Source organism: Macrotis lagotis, chromosome X, assembly GCF_037893015.1.
Source record: "Macrotis lagotis isolate mMagLag1 chromosome X, bilby.v1.9.chrom.fasta, whole genome shotgun sequence".
NCBI classification, from domain to species: domain Eukaryota; kingdom Metazoa; phylum Chordata; class Mammalia; order Peramelemorphia; family Peramelidae; genus Macrotis; species Macrotis lagotis.
This window is the reverse complement of record NC_133666.1, coordinates 659,485,549-659,495,677: the sequence shown is the minus strand read 5'-3', so window position 1 is coordinate 659,495,677 and position 10,129 is coordinate 659,485,549. Positions and strand designations below refer to the sequence as shown.

At 36.0% G+C, this 10,129-nt stretch overlaps 1 long non-coding RNA gene across 1 annotated transcript in view; it reads right to left on the bottom strand.

Annotated features, from left to right (window-relative positions):
- Nucleotides 1-917: 917 nt before the first annotated feature.
- The window catches only part of LOC141498187 (uncharacterized), a 50,528-nt gene continuing 41,316 nt past the window's right edge, over nt 918-10,129 (bottom strand). Inside the window, exon 4 of the long non-coding RNA XR_012471582.1 lies at nt 918-1,058. This is a non-coding gene — a long non-coding RNA (uncharacterized LOC141498187). The remainder of the gene's footprint in view (nt 1,059-10,129) is intronic.

Sequence of the window (10,129 nt, the reverse complement as noted above, 5' to 3'; positions counted from 1 at the left end):
AAAGTAAGAATAATATTAGTGCCTGAATCAAAAGGTAATTGTGATGATCAAATGTGATAATACTTATTATTGTTCAGTCATTTTTCAAGTCTTGTCAAGTCTTTGTGACTCCATTTGGGGTTTTCTTGGCAAAAATACTAGAATGATTTGCCTTTTTTTTTCCTCCATTTACATTTTACAGATGAGAAAAGTGAGGCAAACATGATTAAATGGTTTACCCCAGGGTCATGCAACTAGTTAGAGTCTGAGACCAGATTTATATTCATGAAGATGAGTCTTATTGACTCTAGATCCAATGCTCTATTCACTGGGTCACCTAGGTGCCCTTAATAACATTTGTTAATGACTTATAAACCTTAAAGTGGCATATTAATTATGGTAATCATGAAGGATAGGAGACATAGCTATGATATGCAACATCATCGGATAAGTTAACAATATAAAGGTGTAGATGAAGTCCAAGGGTCAAATATTTATCAACATGGAGGATGGGAAAGTTTCCTAGAAAAGCTAACATTTGAGTTCCAAAAGAAACAAAACTTATGTTTAGAGGTTAAAGGGAAATTAGAATTCATCTATTCTAACCTTGTCATTTTTACATCCAAAGAAAAGTGAAGGGTGGTAGATATTGTATAGATTTACAGTCAGGAAGACCTAGGTACAAATCCTGCCTTCAGACAAAGCAACCAATAATTCTAGAGTGACATGTCTCCAGTATCATAGCTCTGCAATACCACATAGACAACAGAGATCAGGGACAGTGTTCAAACTCAGACCACATAAATTCTCCCAGTCATAATCTCTTCCTCTGTAAACTAGGAATAATGGCAACACACATAGAATTATGTCAACGGTTTTAATGTTCAGTTCACATGGTTTCATGTAAATTAAGTAGCCTAGAAATGTTAGTTCTTGATTCTTATTCCAAGTCAGGTGGGCAGGTGACCAGGAGTTAGTAGAGACAAAATAGGTACTCATTGATTGGCTGAGGCTACCTGATTTCCAAAGCACAATTCTAATTACACTTAGAACTTTTATTTGGATGTCAGTTTCTTCACCTGTAAAAAAAAAAAGAGAGGGATTTGGACTAAAAGGCCTTGCAATGCTTGAATGAAGAAATGAAACAAGCACCAGCTGTGTTCTAATTATATGTATTCATGTCATAAACTTCTACTAGATAGTAACTTCCATGAGATCAGTTACCCTCTCTTATCTGATGAGAAGTGAAGTGAACAACTTCTATTTATATCAGCTCATTCTTTCTCTCTTGAGAAAAGCAAACAAACAAACAAGCTAGGTGATACCTTGTCTACATAGGTAAGTAGGCACTTGCTTCTAAACTTGGATGCATTCCATAAATATTGTTTTCAACCTAGAATAACTTCAGTCTAGTATAAGTGGTTCAAAAAGGAATGAGATCAGTAAGGAATGAAGTCAAGTGGCTTCTAGACCATGAGTGGTTAACTTTCACCCTGGGACCATCACTAGATATCACCTAAAGAGATGACCTCATGGTTTCCATCTTTAAAAGACTGATGGTAATATAGTTTTGCATATCTCAGTTCTAGAATGGCATTCTGAAGATATCACAGGTAATCAGGATCAGACTCAAATCACAAATTCAGCACTTTTCCCACTACTTTAAAATGAATAGGTCTACTCTGAGGGGCAAAATATTTAACAGAAATATTTAACAAAAAAACTGCCCTGTGTAAATACATCCATCTCTTTTCTTTTTTCTTTTTTGACTTCTTTTCTCCCCTCCCTTTATTCTCCTAATTCCCCCTTTTTTCTCTCTTATAATGTCACAAAGCAAAATACCTCTTTAGTCTTGGTGTTTGTTAAGTCACTCTATGGCTGTTGTTCTGTATTAAGGGCTTCTGATCCAGAAGTCCCTGTTGCCCTAACAGCAACTACACTATTTCTATGATAATGATAGAGAAGAAAAAGATGTGAGATATTTCAGAGATTCAGAAAGACTTTTCTAAGAGAGAAACCTCTCTTATTCCCAGGTTCCTAATTTGTAAAATGAGGATAATAAATAACACCTACCCCATAGGACTGTTATGAGGGTCAAATTAGATAATGGCTACACTCACTTCTAGAATTTTTATGAACATTTGAAGAAAGTGGTATATGAGCACTGAAAGATTATTCCCCAGGCCTTTTTTATAGCAAATGGTTTTATCTTTCTCCATTTAGCTTTGAAATGCTCTCTTCCCTTATTAATTTAAATAAAGAGTCCTGATTCATATCTGACCACTGGAGCCAGATGGCTCTAAAGGAGAAAGTGAGGCTGGTGACTTAGCACAGCACCCCGTCACTCAAATTCAATTCACATGCATGTCATTACAAGCCTGATGTTATATTTGTCTTTGAATATAAGGTCAAGTACTATCAAATGAAGAGTACGACATTAAGGTTCAGACAATTATCTTTACTACATAATCACCCCAAATTTTATGTGATAAATAATTGTGCATTTTCATGACTGCAAACTATAAAGGGAAAGGATCTAGAAACAGAAGGGTATTAATAATAGCTTTTTTAATGGCAAAGAATTCAGCATTGAGGGAATTCTTATCAGCTGGGGAATGACTGAACTAATTGTGGCATATGATGTGGTGGAATTCTATTATACTATAAGCAATGATCAGGAGGACAGTTTCAAAAAACCTAGGAAGACATATTAACTGATGCAAAGTGAAGAAAGCAGAACCAAAAGAACAGTGTACACAGTAGCAGTGATATATAATGATCAACTGTGAATGTCTTAGCTACCCTGAACAAGACAGTTTCAACAAAACCATGATGAAAAATTCTATTCAACTTCTGTGAAAGAATCAATGAATTCTGAGAGCAGATTAACGTATATTCTTCACCTTTTTCCATTTTTTTGGCATCATGAAGAACAAGAAATGTATAATTGATATGTTGCTTACTTTCTCAATGGTTGGAGAGGGACAGATGGGAGAGAATTTGCACACACCCCCAATTTTAATGATTGTTAAAAAATTATAATTTTATTTACAGATTTTTTAAAGCAAGACATAACAGTTCTAGAAGTGTCATGAAAATTTAGAATAAAAGCTGAAACTTTTGGGGTTTTGATTTTCTTTGTATCCTCAGTGCTTGGTACAGTTGATGGCACACATAGGCACTTAATATATAACAGTTGATTGATTAGATTTATAGCAAGCAGGTGATAGTCCCATTCTACTCTGCTTCAGTCAGATCACATAGGAAATATTGTGTTCAATTCAGAGTGCCATAATTTCTAATAATAGCTGATATATTTTTCCTTTTCGAATTCTGGAAGATCCTGGATACTTTAAATATTAAAATATATTTGTGGTTGTTTTGTCATTTTTCAAATGCATCAGTACAGTATGTCAGCTTCATGGTAGTGTGTTTGCCCAGGTTCTGGATAGTGGATGATGCTCTTGAAATTTCCCAGTCACCAATGCAGTGAATCAAGGATGTGTCCTTGCTCCCATGCTTTTTGGCATGATGTTTTCAACCATGTTATCAAATGCTTTCAACTGAGGATGAACACGGCATCAAGGCCAACTACTGAACTGATGGTAAATTCTTCAACTTGAAAAGGCCAAGACTAAAGTGAAGGGAATATTGGTATATGACTTTCTGTTTGCAGATGATTGCATCCTCAATGTAATTTCTGAAGCAGAGAAGCAACAAAGTATGAATCAGTTCTCTGCTACCTGTGCTAATTTTGACCTAACAATTAATACCAAGAAAACAAAGGTTCTCCTTTAGCCAGCACCAAACCATCAATGGTGGAACCATAGATTACAGAAAATGGAGAAGTTTTGAATTCTTTGGCTAAGTTCATTTACCTTAGCAGTGTACTTTTCAGGGATGTACACATTGATTATGAGATTGAGACATACATTGCAAGAGCTAGCTCAGTATTTGGGAGGCCCTAAAAAGAAAGTGTGGCAGAGAAGAAGTGTTAGATTAACTACCAAGCTGAAGGTCTATGCATCTGTTATGCTGACCTCATTGTTATATGCCTGTGAAACCTGGATAGTCTACCAGGACCATGTCAGGAAATTGAATTACTTTCATTTAAATTGTCTTAAGATTCTGAAGATCACCTGACAGAAGTTACCAGATACTAGGCTAATTTCTCAAACTCAATTGCCAAGCAGTCAAACCTTATTCCAGAGAGTACAACTATATTGGGATGACCATGTTGTTTGAATGCCAAACTTGCCATTAACAAAAAGAGTATTTTATAGAGAACTCACAGGAGACAAGTGCACACAAGGGAGTCAAAAAGAGCAATACAAGGACAATCTTAAGGCTTCTCTTAAGAACTTTGAAAGTGATTGTATATATAGCATGGGAGATACTGACACAAGACCCTCCCATCCTGGTGTGCCCTCATAAGAGAGGGTGTTGTGCTCTATGAGTAAGGCAGACTCAAAGTGGCTCAAAGGAAATGTGAGATGTACAAGATTAGAGAATCCACTCCAGATGTATACATGAACTATTTGATCTGATCAATCATAGCTGGACACACTGTAACTTGTTTCTAACATAATGATGTTGCTTTTTTTGTTCAGTAATGAAAGACAAGAATCGACCAACCAGCCAATCATTTTTCAGTCATGAGCAACTTTTCATTACCCCATTTGGCATTTTCTTGGCAAAGATTTTGGAGAATTTTGCCATTTCCTTCTCCAATTCATTTACAGATGATGAAACTGAGACCAACAGAGTAAAGTGACTTATCCAGGGTCACATGGCTTATTAAGTGTCTGAGGTCACATTTGAACTCAGAAGATATGTGCCACCTTACCGCCCCTTTTAATATAGCATCACAAGTGATATAATCTCTGAGAGTAAAATACTCCCAGTTATTATTACCCTCATATTAGAGGTGATAATATTGAAGCTCAAAGTGTTGAAGTCATTTGTCTATTGTCACAGTTAATATGTGTTACAAGTAGAATTCAAAACCAGAATTCTCTTTTTAAAATTTTTATTTATTTAAGGGTTAAGTGACTTGATCAAGGTCACACGACTAGTGTCTGAGGCTGGATTTGAACTCAAGACCTCCTGCTCCAGGCTGATGCTATATCCATCACACCACCTAGCTGCCTCCATGATTCTCTTGATGGCAGGTTCTCATGTTTTCCATTAGCCTATGCTGTCCTTTAAGTATGGACAATGGAAAAATTGGATAATGCCTGAGGGAGAAGAGATATTGAAGTGATAAGGGAACTGAAGAACAAGCTAAATAAAAGCCAGTTGGAGAAATAAAAAATGTTTAACATAGAGAACAGTGGGAGTGTGTGTGGGAGGGAACATGGAAAATGTGATTGTTGTCTTCAAGTATTTGAAGAATTATTAAGTAGAAGAGTCATTTTGATCTGCTTGGTCCAATCAGGCAGAACTAACAGCAACAAGAGGAAGTTAGAAGAAAACAAACATTCTAAATGAGCCATTCCTAAACATAAGGGATGTCTTGGCAGGGAGCAGCGTCTTGAAAAAGAGCTTGGATGACCATTATGGGAACCAGGGGAAGGCTCTAGTTTCTAGAGGGATCTGGCTTCCTATGCTGCCTTAAAGGATCCAAAGGGAGACTTGGAGTAGTACCTACCCATGGCCATATACCTAGTCAGTCATAAGTAGCAATGAAATGGTGCCATGATAGAACCCTGGAGTCAAGAAGTTCTGAGTTCAAAACAAACATCAGATATTTGCTACATGTGTGATCCTGGATAAGTCACTTACCTCCTTTTTGCCTCAGTTCCTTTCTCTAAAATCATAGCATCTACCTCCCAGGGTTATTGAATGGATCAAATGAGATAATAATTCTAAAGTACCTGGTGCATAATAGATACTGTATAAGCATTAGCTTCATCATTATTCCTTTTGGGAGGGAGGTTTCTAAGACAATGGGGTTAAGTGATTTGCCCAAGGTCACATGGCTAGACAGCTGGTGCTCTATCTACTGCACCACCTAGTTGCCCCTATTCATTATTTCTTATTCCAAGTCCAGCAAGTTATCTACTATATCAAGTTGCCTCTCTAAAAATGTGCTGATTAAATCCATAAATCTCATTAAAAATGAAAGTAATAAATTAATGACATTTTTGGTAAAGTATAATAAGCACAGCAACATTAATGTGATCCTGTATGCTTTACTCTTAGATGAGAAGAAAGAACCCCACAAATGGAGAAACAATTGATTAAAAGGCTCTGAGTGGGAGATAGCAGGCTGATTTAAAAGAAAAGCAAGCAGAACAGTTTATCAAGAGCACAGGATTTTTTAAGCAAATATGGAAATGTTGGTTGAAGTCTGACTGGGCTAAAGAAATTTCATTTTACCCTAAGATCGATAGGGATCCAGTGAATGTTCCTGGAGAAGGGAATGACATGGTCTAATCTGTAATTTTGGCAACAGAGAGGATGGAGTGGAGCGACTGAAATTACTTGTTAGGGTAGGAATGGAACTGGATAAAGGTAGGAAGTAATAAGTGATAGAAGGTAGGGCTGAGGACAGCCAGGTGGTCCAGTGGATAGATCTTCAGGCTTGGAATCAGGAAGTCTTAATTTCAAATCTGACTTCAGACACTTACTAGTTTTGTGACTATAGGCAAGTCAATGAACCATGTTTACCTCAGTTTCTTGAGCTATACAATGAGCTGGAGAAGGAAATGGTAATCTTTGCTAAGAAAGACTCAATGGAGGTTATGAAGAGTCAGACATGAATTAATGATTGATTGGTGATCTTTAAGGTCCCTTCTAATTCTATGATTTACATAAATCCATAATGATTTAAATAAACAGCTAAAATTGGGGCATTGCAGACCTAGACTGAAAGCTCTGATTGTCTTCCTGAGATAGAAAGGAGGAATTGTTCCTGCTATCTTGAGCTTCTTAAGATTGTGAACATGTTTCAGTGTCAGGCAGAAAATGTCTGTGCTAATAGGAGGAAACTTGCATCATGCTGGGAGTTTTATATCCCACCATTAGCTGACTGTATGCAAACATTCCATAATAAGCACAGAGCCTTCCCTCAAGCTGTCAAACATCTGCTGAATCCATCTGGGACTAGCAATGGGGGAAAATATGAAGAGGAAACTTATTTCCTGGGACCCATATGGGGCAGAGGGTTTCTTTGGAGGAGGCTTTGGAAATAGAGCTGGCAAGCAGAATGTTGGAGTATCTTAAATCCATATTACATTAGGATCAGTTAAAAGAATTTGCTCAGATCCCCCATTTTGGAGACCACTTTAGTAGAGATATGAATTAAAGAGACAATCAGGATAGAGAAGGACCTGAAATTCATGTTATATCAATTGATCAATCAATATTATTTATGTAGCAAGCACTATCCTAAGCACTGGGGATATGGAAATGATCAATGGCACAATGACTGCTCTTTAACAGCTTTGTTATTGTTCAGTCATGTCTGCCTCTTACTGACCCCATGGACCATAGTACACTAGGTCCATTTATCCTTGACTTTCTCTCAAAGTCCATCCAAGTTCATATAAAACTGTTTTCATGACACTATCCATCTCATTCTCTGCCATCCCCTTTTCCTTTTCCTTCAATCTTTCCCACCATCAGGGTCCTTTCCCAATAAGTCCTGTCTTCTTATTATGTGGTCAAAGTATTTAATCTTCAGCTACAGTGAAGTGAATAGTCTGAATTAATTTTCTAAATATTGACTGATTTTGTTTTGCTGTCCAAGTGACTCTCAAAAGTCTTTTCTAGCTCAAAAGTCTTTCCTAGTTTTTAAAAAAGCATGGATTTGGGGTTCTTACCTTCTATCAAAAGAAATCACATGTAAGAGATGGTGAAAGGTAGCAAATATTTCTTTCACACTTGTTATAATTTCTTTACAAATATCATATCATTTACTTCTCACAAGGTAGTGCTCTTATTATTTCCATTTGATAATTTAAGAAACTAAGAGAAATAGAAGTTAAGTATCCTTACACAGAAAGAAAATACATGAGAATGGATTTATCCCTCTACTTCAATTGGTACTTTGCATCTCTTCATGTGATGTAATTTACCCCATTCTGTCTTCCCCTTCCTTTAGCAAATTTTGTCATAATTTTTTAATATCATCGCATCAAAACCAACCTATGCCATACACTCTTTCAAAGTATACTCCCTATAATAGAGATGCACCTCTCAAGAGTTAAAAGTATCATTCTCCCATTTAGAGATGAAACCAGTTTAATCTTATTGAATAACATTTTTTTCTTTCCCCTAAGTTTACATTTTCATGTATCTCTTGAGTCTCATGTTTGAATATCCAATTCTCTTTTCATCTCTGGTGTTTGCATCAATAACACTTTTTTAGAAAGATTTTATTTAGAGTTTTACAATTTTTCCCCCATTCTTGAATCCCTTCCCCACCCCCACCCCCATAGAAGGCATTATGTTAGGCTTTACATTGTTTCCATGGTATACATTGATCTTAGTTGAATGTGATGAGAGAGCAATCATATCCTTAAGGAAGAAAAATAAAGTGTGAGATAGCAAAATTACATAATAAGATAATGGTTTTTTTTCTAATTTGAAGGTCATAGTTTTTGGTCTTTGTTCAAATTCTACAATTCCTTCTCTGGATACAGATGGTATTCTCCATTGGAGATAGCCCCAAATTTGATGGAATGAGCAAGTCCATCAAGGTTGATCATCACACCCATGTTGATATTAGGGTGTACAATGTTTTTCTGGTCCTTCTCATCTCACTCAGCATCAGTTCATGCAAATCCTTTCAGGCTTCCCTAAATTGCCATCCCTCCTGGTTTCTAATAGAATAATAGTGTTCCATGACATACATATACCACAGTATATTAAGCCATTCCCCAATTGAAGGGCATTCACTTAATTTCCAATTCTTTACCACCACAAACAGGGCTACTATAAATATTTTTGTATAAGTGATGTTTTTTTGCCTTTTTTATAATCTCTTCAGGGTATAGACCCAGTAATGGTATTGCTGCATCAAAGGGTATGCACATTTGTTGTTGCCCTTTGGGCATAGTTCCAAATTGCTCTCCAGAAAGGTTGGGTGAATTCACAGCTCCAACAACAATGTATTAGTGTCCCAGATTTCCTGCATCACTTCCAACATTGATTATTGTCCTTTCTCGTCCTATTGGCCAGTCTGAAAGGTGTAAGGTGGTATCTCAGAGATACTTTAATTTGCATTTTTCTATTAAGTAATGATTTGAAGCAATTTTTCATATGACTATGGATTGCTTTGATTTCCTCAGGTAAATTGCCTTTGCATATCCTTTGACAATTTGTCAATTGGGGAATGCTCATTTTTTGAAAATTTGACTCAGTTCTCTGTATATTTTAGAGATGAATCCTTTGTCAGAAATACTAGTTGCAAAAATTGTTTCCCAATTTACTACATTTCTTTTGATCTTGGTTACAGTGTTTTTGTTTGTGCAAAAGCTTTTTAATTTAATGTAATCAAAATCACCTAGCTTTTTAGTGTTACTCTCCATCTCTTCCTTGGTCATAAACTGCTTCCCTTTCCATAGATCCGACAGGTAAACTCCTTGATCTTCTAGTTTGTTTATAATATTGTTTTTTATGTCTAAGTCCTGTATCCATTTGGAACTTATTTTGGTATAGGGTATGAGGTGTTGGTCTAATCTAAGTTTCTTCCATACTAAATTCCAATTTTCCCAACAGTTTTTATTGAAGAGAGAGTTTTTTATCCCAATAGCTGGACTCTTTGGGTTTATCAAACAGCAGATTACTATAATCATTTCCTGATATTGCACCTAGTTTATTCCACTAATCCACTACTCTATTGCTTAGTTAATAGCAGACAGTTTTGATGACTGATGCTTTATAATTTTAGATCTGGTAAGGTTAAGCCACCTTTTTCGCACTTTTTTTCATTGAATCCCAGGAAATTCTTGACTTTATTTCTCCATATAAATTTACTTACACAACTTTTTCTAATTCATTAAAGTATTTTTTTTGTAATTTTGATTGGTAGGGCACTAAACATGTAGTTTAGTTTTGGTAGAATTGTCATTATTATATTATCTCAACCTATCCATGAACAGTTGATGCTTGCCTAGTTATTTAAATGATTTTATTTATGTGA